We start from the raw sequence: 10,862 nt of genomic DNA on the forward strand, positions 1-10,862 counted from the left end.
TTCAGTAACTTGCATCAGTTGACCTGACCGTGCTAACTATGGCTCGGGATTTCCTGTACATCCCTTCAGAAACTATTTTTACAATTCATGATCATGCCATATCCTCATATCACGTCACACATGTATCGTTGTGTATCATCACATGACTACGGGGGCACGGGTGGCCCAGTCGTCTAAGGCGCCGCGATTCGCTGTGCAGAGTTGCGTCCCTTGGGCACGCCAGAAACCTATGATTGTGGGTTCGAATCCAGGTTCGCCCCGATTATGTTTTTAGGTTTGTCAGCACCATACCCATGCTTGTGGGTTTCACCGAAGTGGTTAACGTCTAAGACCTGCGTCACTTCGGGCTTTCCTCCCACATTAAGCTAACACGCCGCGATATAACTGGAATACTGTTAAAAGCGGCGTTAAACCCAACTCACTCACTCACTCACTCACTCATCACATGACTTATGATGTGATACATTAATCTTGTCAAAAAGTCTTGTAATGCTCGGATAGTTGGAGGACCTGTTACAGTCTAGCTTTCAGTGTTCCAGTGCGTGATGTCATCTGGAAGTGTGTGATGTCATCTGGAAGTGTGTGATGTCATCGGGAAGTGAGTGAGTGAGTGAGTTTGGTTTTACGCCGCTTTTAGCAATATTCCAGCAATATCACGGCGGGGGACACCAGAAATGGGCTTCACACATTGTACCCATGTCGGGATTCGAACCCGGGTCTTCGGCGTGACGAGCGAACGCTTTAACCACTAGGCTACCTGACCGCCCCTCATCTGGAAGTGTGTGATGTGTTCATTGAACTGTATGCAACAGCCACTGTGAAGTCAGAATGTACAGCATATGTTTTAGTCACAATCCTGGCATTATGTCGTTTATCCTGGTCTCCTGCCCCGTGTGTGCAGACACAGTTCAGCCTTTACTCTTTCTAGTTTTAATGTACTCCTACATGCATTACATAGTGTGAGAAAATTATCCACTAAACGAGATTAATACTAACTTTCTGTTTCCTTGTGATGATCAGGGCCTGTATTCATTTGTATATGTCGTGTTCCCTCATAGTCGTATTCCTATAAATAGCACAGATTTTACCTTAGATACGTAGAAATTCCCTCTGAGAGTTACTCTTGAGATTTAACTAAAAGTTGCTCTGAGTATAAATCTTAGTTTAGAATTATTTTGGGCAGCTTGAGATCCTTTATTGTTTTAGTATGTTTATGAATATGTCCCCAGGTGATATGAGGACTGTTCACTGGCTATCTCTGAGAGGTGTTACATGACACATCCGATCCTATGGTTTGTGTACGGCTTATTGTCTGACAAAAATATGAAAAATATGATAAGTAATTTCTCAGATACTATAGTGTGGCAAGTGAACAAACTTTTAATGAAAGTTGTTAAAAATCCATTGTTTTGGATTGTTCAAAATAAAATATTGTGAATGATTAAATTCTGATATGTTTCCCAATTTCAAGGGCACACATATGAGCAAACAAAACACCTATGATGCAGAGACAGGTGACATGGATTTCAGCTTCTTGATTCTTTCAATGTGATTTTGCAGCACAGATGCTAGAGCCTTTTTTAGATAAAGGTACCAGCACCTGTCGCGAAGAATGAAGAAGTTGTTATCCATAAATGGACCCTGTGTCCACTGATATCACTGCTTCTAAGATGCCCCTTGAGGATTAACTATGAGGTGTAGGAACAATGCTGTGTTTGTCCACCAGACATTACTGTGTTATTGTCGGGTAGTTCACACTATGTATTCACCACTCACTTGTAGACAAAGTTCCAGTAGCTGTAGTGGTGCTGTCTGGGGCTATAGTACTCCACATCTCAGAGGGATATTTTTAATGGTCCCATGATACATGATCAGCTGATAATGTTTTTTGAGATGGGGGAAAACATTATGTCATTGGAAAACTTGAGTTTATTAAAAATGTAAGTAAATTTTGGAAGCCATGCTTTACTGCGCCCTATAACAGAGTTAGCGCTATATTGAAGAGCGCAATAGCGAGGGAACACTGTATATCTAATTATCCCTATCTAATGTTGAGTAGTATGTATACTACTCAAGAAAAGTTAACATCCAATTATTTCATATTACTGTAGTTAATGTGTGATGCCATGACAGACTAGTAGTATGAAAGACTCGGGTGTTCTTTAATTTCTTTTGAGTAAAGGGGGCGGTCGGGTAGCCTAGTGGTTAAAGCGTTTGCTCGTCACGCCGAAGACACAGGTTCGATTCCCGACATGGGTACAGTGTGTGAAGCCCATTTCTGGTGTCCCTCGCTGTGATATTGCTGGAATATTGCAAAAAGCGGCGTAAAACCACACTCACTCACTCACTCACTCTTTTGAGTAGTATATGAAACTGGTACAGTGAACATCCTTGACTGCAGGGGGCATTTCCTTTCATTTAACTATACAAATGACATTTGACCCTTGAACTGTGACCTAGTCACCACTAACATGTCAGGCAGGTTCATTTTAACCCTCGACTTTAATGACACAGAATCTTTTCAAGTTGTCTAAATGATGTTATGGATGATCTGCTGGTTATGAAAAGCTCACGTTGCATACAGGAGATCAAGCCATTCCGATTAAGTTTATTCAGTTCTTTGTAGAATTTCAGCTGTAGGAACTAGATACTTGCCATATAACTTATAGCCGACTGCCTGTACATAGAGGAGTGTATGCAGTTGTGTATACAAGATGTATATACAAAATGTAAATAGTACATGTAGCCCTCGCCTAGCTACGCGGGAAATGCTTGAAGAGGTAGGCGCCATGTTGGGATGTCTCTAACATTCTTTATAAGATGAGATGTGTTATCGTCACGCCAAATATCCTGGGAAAAAGTGTGTGGATTTGTTTTGTTAAATTAAATGATTTACTTGGCAACAGTGGTTAATATTGTTTTATTTATAAGTGAAATTGTTATATTTGCAGTATATGGTGTTCAAGTACAGGAACTATTTTGAATTCTGTATCACTGTTGATAATGTTTATACTTGTACATCTGAATGTGTCTGAAACAGAGGCACTTGTAGAGAAGGTTTTTAGGATGTACAACGAATAAGTTCTTTTTGTTAATTCTGTATTGAAAAGAAATATGGGAGGAGTGATGTTGGTGAGATAGGATAATCTGAGAGCGACAAGCGTCATGAATACTCTTGGAGATCTTGGTGAGAGATAAATTATTTTGTGAGTGTCTTGTATGAATTGTTTGTAAATGTTAAATTTGTGAGATGAATGTTCATGAAATATAAGTGTATCATTTCATCAAATGTATTTGATAGAGAAATGCCAAATAAAACAGGACATATTTTATGTGTAATTGTTGATTGGTTATTTATCTTGGTTGTATCATATACAGTAAATCCTTGAATAAATGCCTACCTTGAAAAAATGCCGGTCCAATAACCCACTGCCTTGAATAAACTACGGGCTATGACCTTTCTATATATATTGACCTTCCAGAACTTTCGGGAAAAAATACCTGCTGAGAGTTTATTCAAGGATTTACAGAAGTTGTGGTTAAGGGTGGTCGAAGATACTGCAATACTTTGTGCAGGGTTGTGTCCCTTGCCAAAGCCAGGATCCTTTGACGGTTGGTCGTCACAATTCTCATGCACAGTGGTTACACTGAAGTGGAAGACATCTAACCTGATTCACTCTGGGAATCTCAGTCAATCTACAAGTGTAGTGTATGTTTTGCTTTTAATAATTCAAAAGAGTTTTGATGAAAAAAAGACAATCATCAGTCTGTGGAGATTGTGAGTTAGAGTTGGTCCCCAGCAACTATGTTTGTTTTATGTGTTGTTCAACGCTGCGCTCAGCAATAATCCAGCTGAATGACGGCCATCTTCCCGAGGCAAGAGAGTAAACTGACTTCACAAGTCCAGTTTCCACCCTTGCCGAACTAGGCTGGTATTATGGAGTTAGATTTTGGCTGGACTAACGAGTCTATGCATAGTCCAATCAAAATCGTGCACCGAAATCGAAATCCGGTTCATAAACTGTCGTGCAGATTTCGGTCGATTGCAGAATTTGCAAAGCATGTACACCGCCAACTTGTTGTCAGCAGATATTTTCCACATCTTTTCATGTTTTTAATCAAGGTGCTCACGTGATTTGATGCATTTCGCGATGTAAGACTCGTTTTATCACGATATACAACTTGATTATCGATCAGATCGTCCTGACTGGGCGCCACCATTTTGTGAGAAGCAAACGCAAGTGATACGAGAGGTGGAATCTGATTGGTCCATAGGAGAGGTTTAGAAGGGACATAACTGGTAATAGCTAGTGGTGGCGCTACGATCGAGCCCATGAATTCCAGCCTAGTTCGTCAAGGGTGGAAACTGGACTTTTAAAGTCAGTTAACTCTCTTGCCTCGGGAAGATGTATGACGGCGGTCTGTAAATAATCGAGACTGGACCAGACAATCCAGTGATTGACATCATGAGCATCGATCCACGCAATTGGGATACGATGACATGCATCAACCAAGTCAGCGAGCCTGACCACCCGATCCTGTTTGTCCTTAGCTTGTGATAAAAGAGGACAAACATAATAGATGTGGTCATCTCGAGTTGATTATCATAGGGAAACCCGCGGATCATTGCTCCTGTCAGTCTGGTCCAGACTCTATTTACAGGCAGCCTTCATGTAGCTGAGTTTCTGCTGAGTGCAACGATTAACAAAAATCAAACTAAATTCTAATGTTCATATGTTTAATATTTAATTTCATCATTTTACCTTTGTCGTTTTTTGTTGATTTTTTTTTTTTTTTATTGATAAAGTGGTCAAATGCCTACTCCACTAGTGCCATTGAAATTATGTAAGATACTTTAGGATACAATTACAAGCAGTCTGTCAATCGGTATCAAGCGTGTCACTTTGGTAGAGAATTGCCTGTGGCTGCTTGAGATGTTCGAAGCGTCGTAAAATCTTGAACATTCGCCTAAAGAAGATATAGTCTGTAACAGCCATGTGTGAAACTGATCGGATTTACGTGATTGTTCAGTTCCTGGCCTGAATTGGGGTAAAGGTCAACAACATGGCTAACTTCCTCGCCCGTGATTATAGAACTCACTGCCTTCAGTTCGGACTGACAATACCGCTCTGCTAAGTGGGCGAAACCATTTTGTTTTAAGGACGCGTTTCTTGTAATTTATCTCCGTGTCACCTACTTCTGTCCACTTGAATACGAGAACATCGCGTTAATTGGAAAGGGTAACAAAATGTTTGCTCGTTCGTGACGGGGTATCAGAAGATATACCCATACTATCCTAGGAAAATACACCAACATTCACCAACGTATAGGAGTTTCAAAGATGTCCTATGATCAAACTGGGTGTATATTTGCCGACACACTTCGAATAAACTGGTAATATTTCCCACCAGAAAAAAACTTCTGACAATTTAAAACAAAGATGACGTGTACATGACGTCACAAGGAACACGGAGGTCGCAATTTTACAGTAACGAGCAGTGAATTTTATATACTTTTTTTGCTCGGCAGTTTATTTCGTTCTTTTCTCTATCTTACTTATATAAAAAAAGTGTAGCGTAATATAATATTTCAGTTCTATATCTGTGCTCTTATTGAAGTAACATTCAACCACGATATGGCTAAACAAAAAAAAGCCCACAGAGTTTAAAAGAAACCTAACACTATTTTTTTTGGCGAGATACGTCACGTGATGTATTACAGCCACAGCAAGATAACTCAATATCTTAATGGTGCGTTTACTACTTTTTAGCTGATTTCATCCCATACAAGAACTCAGCACCTTCATAAATCTGGAGTAAGTTGTAAAATAATCATCACATGTTCAGTGTGAGAGCCGTATCAGAACGGTACAGATTAGTGCGGGGTGTGGGTCCAACCGTGGAGGTTTTATACAGATGTCCTGGCTCAACTTGACGCTTCATGTACCGCAAATCCTTGAGTAAACACCCACTCGGGGGTTTGTCTAATCTAATATAGAATATCTGCTTGACCAAATGACTGCCTTGAATCAGGGGTGTATTTAATATAAAATATAGACTATCTGCTTGACTCAACGCCTGCTTCGAATCAGGGGATATATTTAATCCAATATTGACTATCTGCTTGACGAAACGCCTGCCTTTTATACGCGCCAGTCTTGGATGAGGAAAGTTTGACTGAACAAAGGTCTGGTCACAACCTAGATGGAACACATTTGAAATATGCAGAATAAACGCCTGGCTCGTATAAATAATTGGTCAAAGGACCAATCCAAAATAAATACACTTAGGGCGCTTATTAAGCGATGAACGGTTCCCTGGTAGTGTTTTGTTTGTTTGTTTGTTGTTTAACGCCGTACTCAGCAATATTCCAGCTATACGACGGCGGTCTGTGAATAATCGAGTCTGGTCCAGACAATACAGTGATTGACATCATGAGCATCGATCCACGCAATTTAAATACGATGACATGCATCAACCAAGTCAGCGAGCCTGACCACCGGATCCCGTTACTCGCCTCTTACGACAAGCATAGTCGCATTTTACAGCAAGCATGGGTTGCTGATGACTTATTCTACCCGGATCTTCACGGGTATCTCTAGTAGTGATTTGTACGTACTCCACTGTGCTGGAGGAAAGCACACGTCATCACACCTCACACTTGGAATGTTAACATTGGGCCTAAACAACACCGGTAGACGGCGTTTTGAGATTAATAAGTGTGGGCGCTTATATAGCCTTGTCTCACACAACGTGTCGTCCGAGACGGCGGCCATTGGAGGAACTACGGTATCAAGGATAGGCGTTGGCGCGAATCTCAGATTCGATCCTGTATAATCCGGATCCTGGTACGACCGAGACCACTGCCCTATAGCTAAACAGTAAATTGAGAATTTGTGAAGATAAGGGTTAGAAATTGGTCTTCAGCAACTCATACTTGTCGTGAGAAGCGAATAATGGGTCGCCAGACTCACTGACTTAGTCAATGCATGTCAGCGTATCCTAATTACCTAATCGACTCTCATGATATCAGTCAATCAATTATTTACAGGCCACCGTCATATAGCTGGAATATTGCTGAGTACAGGGTTAAACAACAAATAATCTGCACCACCTGGGGGTAAAATAACAGACCCCACAAACCACCAACAAGTAGACTAATTAACAATCACACTTGCTTCTTAATACAGTAAACTACGGTTATAACGAACTCAAAGGGACTAGTAATTTTAGTTCGTTATAACCGTAGTTCGTTATAAGTACATATACAGCATGACTACTGCAAGTAGTCGGGACCAAAAAGTAAGTTCGTTATATCCGTCAGTTCGTTATAAGCGTGTTCGTTATAACCGTAGTTTACTGTATATATTTCCTAGTTTTTTATTACTTTAGAGTCAGAAAACAGCTCACATTCACATTATTAGCTTTAAAATGTGATACTCCTAAAACCGGAGACAACCTAAATTAATCTCGCTCACTGATATACTTTGAGTTAGGTTTCACCACACCGACCTCGGGTTAAAACTACTCGAGGCAGTGCTTCTTAATGTCAGTCATAAATCCCAACTCACGGGCCTCAGTGTAATGAATGCAACATAATTAGAATTATTGACTAATTAAATTATAAAAACCCCGAATCTAAAAAAATAGCAAATGGGGACTCGTTTCAGTCTGTGTTACGTACGAATCCTTTATCTTTACAAGATACCCTCCACGTGACAACATGTTTTAATAAGCAGCAAAAAAACCCAATTTGTTTACTCCATGTGTACGTCTGAATGCTCCCCTCCCCCCCATACATACATATACCCCCCCCCCCCCCCGTAGAAAGTTGCTGGTACAGCCGACTGGGAAACTCCTAGCCTTGCTCCAAGGCTGTACTGAAAGGTAAGTCCATGGATGGGTAGTAATTCTATCCTCCTAATAGGCAAGTCTAGATATGTGGAGTGCCTAAGGACTCCAGTCTGTTATAGGGAAACTTGTTCTTATTATTTACACAATCTAGAAATTATGATTTAAACTAATAACTATTGCCTTAGAGACTTGTTCAAGTCTAGGAAGCACCACACGAGTACACTCGGGTTGATAAAACATTGCTTCAAAAGATTTACCGATAAAACTGTCTTTCAGGATGATAACGAATATGATTCTACCAAGATGCTGATGATGATACTGATGTCTTTAATGCAGGTTCCGACGCGATGTCACAGTGTGCGTTTCATGTACACAGACGGTCGTCGAATTATAAATATATAAGATACTTCAGGAACACCAAGTACATAAAAATACCATACAAGACACGTGTCAAAACTGTTTCAATGCTGTCGTGATTTGATGATATACGAGGCTAAATCGTCTTGCACGCATCTGCTACTAATGTTCATAACGCTTTGCAGCTCAGTATTCAAAGAAATATTTTGCAGAATCACCAAATATCGCAATAATATATCGCCGTTGGTTTGGGGAATGGGTGTGGTCCATTTTTGGTATCGAACCCGGGTCATATACGACACAAGCGAACACAAATAAGACAATGTTAATTTAAGGTCCCGGTAGAACAGGCGTGTTGGTCGAAGGTCGCCACTCCGCTTGTGACGAACTATGGATAACTGACCCAAGGGATTTGCCAACCAGGTATTAACTTTCGACTTGTGATTTTTCTTCTCCGCATCTTTCAATCTCATTAAAATCAGATCTATGTTAGCGAGAACTAACATCTGATTTGAATGATATCGCGCATCTTTTTATAAACGTCGAGTACGCACACACACACACACACACACACACACACACACACACACACACACACACACACGCACGCACGCACGCACGCACGCACACACACACATACACGCACACACACACGCACGCACACACACACACACACACACACGCACTCACGCACGCACACACACGCACGCACGCACACACACACACACACACACACACGCACGCACTCACGCACACACATACGCACTCACGCACACACGCATGCACACACTCAGAATGTATTCCCAACCTTCCACGGTATAACTGTCTATCTGTAGTATCTGTTCCCAGATACCCTACGCACACAGAGACGTGCTTACCACCTGTTTTGCCGTCGTAGACGCTGAGCATTAATACATACAATCTTATCTATTACCCCTAAACCAGCAGATGTCTGTGGAGGATATAGTAGTTAACATAGACCCCAATCAGATAAAACTGTCTTTATGACGAGAAAATCTACTTTATTTCTACATAAAATTGGCCACAGATCCAGATAAACCGTTGATGTAGCCATATCAATTTATTCTCCTAAACTTGGAATTATGTTTTCGTGACCGTTTGAATAAAAATTTAGTTGCGCTTATAAAGTGGCCCCCATATGTCTATAACATGTTTAAGGTTGAAAACACGTAAACGATTTTTGAAAACATGAAGAACATACCCATGCTTCCGGTGAACCATACATAACAGTGAGTGAGTGAGTGTGGTTTTACGCCGCTTTTTACAAAAATCCAGCAATATCACGGCGGGGGACTCCAGAAATGGGCTTCACGCATTGTACCCATATGGGAAATCGAACCCGGGCCTTCGGCGTGACGAGCGAACGCTTTATCCACCCCACCGCTCCTCATGCACAATAGTGTACGTGCGGTCAGGTAGCCTTGTGGTTAAAGCGTTCGCTCGTCACCCCGATAGCCCTGCTTCAGTTCCCGACATGGGTACATCGCGTGAAGCCCATTTCTGTTGTCTTCCATCCTGATCATTGTGATATTGCAAAAAGCAGCGCAAAACCATACTCACTCACCTCATTGGGATTCCAGGGTAGAAGAGGTCCGCATGTTTAACCGTCAACACCAAACTTATCACAATGTCTACGACCTGCGCCACTTTGGGCTTTCCTCCCACGACCAGCACTGCGTTATCACGCTGAATGAATGTTCAAAGTGGCGTACGTTGAGCTTGTGAAGATCCGGGTTAGGATTGGTCTTTAGCAACCCATGCTTGTCGTAAGATGCGACTAACGGGGTAGAGTGGTCAGGCTCTTTGTGAGTGGTCAGGTTGATGCATGCCATCGTATCCCAAGTGTGTAGATTGATGCTCATGATATCGATCACTTGCTTGCCTGGTCCAGACTCGATTATTTACAGGCCGTTGTCAAATATCTGGACTATTGCTGAGGGCTGCGTTAAGCAGCAAACACAATCTTGAGCTTATCTCACTAAGAGCTACTATTCAACATAGGGCGATGTCAGTGATGTAATGGGTGATTGTGTTTATTGGACTCCGATGTTGTCAATCGTTGCTCGTTATATCAACCACTGCTTTACCGGATCAAGATTCGATTATTTTCAGGCAGTTTAAGACAACACACTCAATCACTGCAGGTACTACTGTTATTTATACAGTTGGAAATAAATGTTTGATTTTGGTTTTGTGCACCCAGAATAAATCAATATCTTGATGTTAATTCGTCTTCATGCTTTGAGGGTTGTTGACATAACCTCTTATCGAGATGAAACCAGGCGATGTATTACAAGTCAAGCTGGTAATTAACCGCGGGGCTGCAACATGGCTGACATGTGTTTCTGCGGGACTGCACAAGGCGCGCGCACACTCGGAAGGCACTTCATTCAAGTATACGGTATTCAGAAACAGGTGTGTAAGAAGCAGTAATGGATGCTGAGATGATATGTTTATGAAGTTGTAACCTGCCTTACCAACTGAAATAATACTTCAAAGAAATTGCTGGTTGAAGTGTCTCGAGTGTATTTCGCATCTATGTTTTATGAATGATAAATTAATACTTTTTGCAAAATGGATTTAGTTTCAAAGGATATTTTTTTTTTTATGGGAACTATATTCTGATGAGAC

Source organism: Haliotis rufescens, unplaced genomic scaffold, assembly GCF_023055435.1.
Source record: "Haliotis rufescens isolate VD_foot unplaced genomic scaffold, xgHalRufe1.0.p SCAF_26, whole genome shotgun sequence".
NCBI classification, from domain to species: Eukaryota; Metazoa; Mollusca; class Gastropoda; order Lepetellida; family Haliotidae; genus Haliotis; species Haliotis rufescens.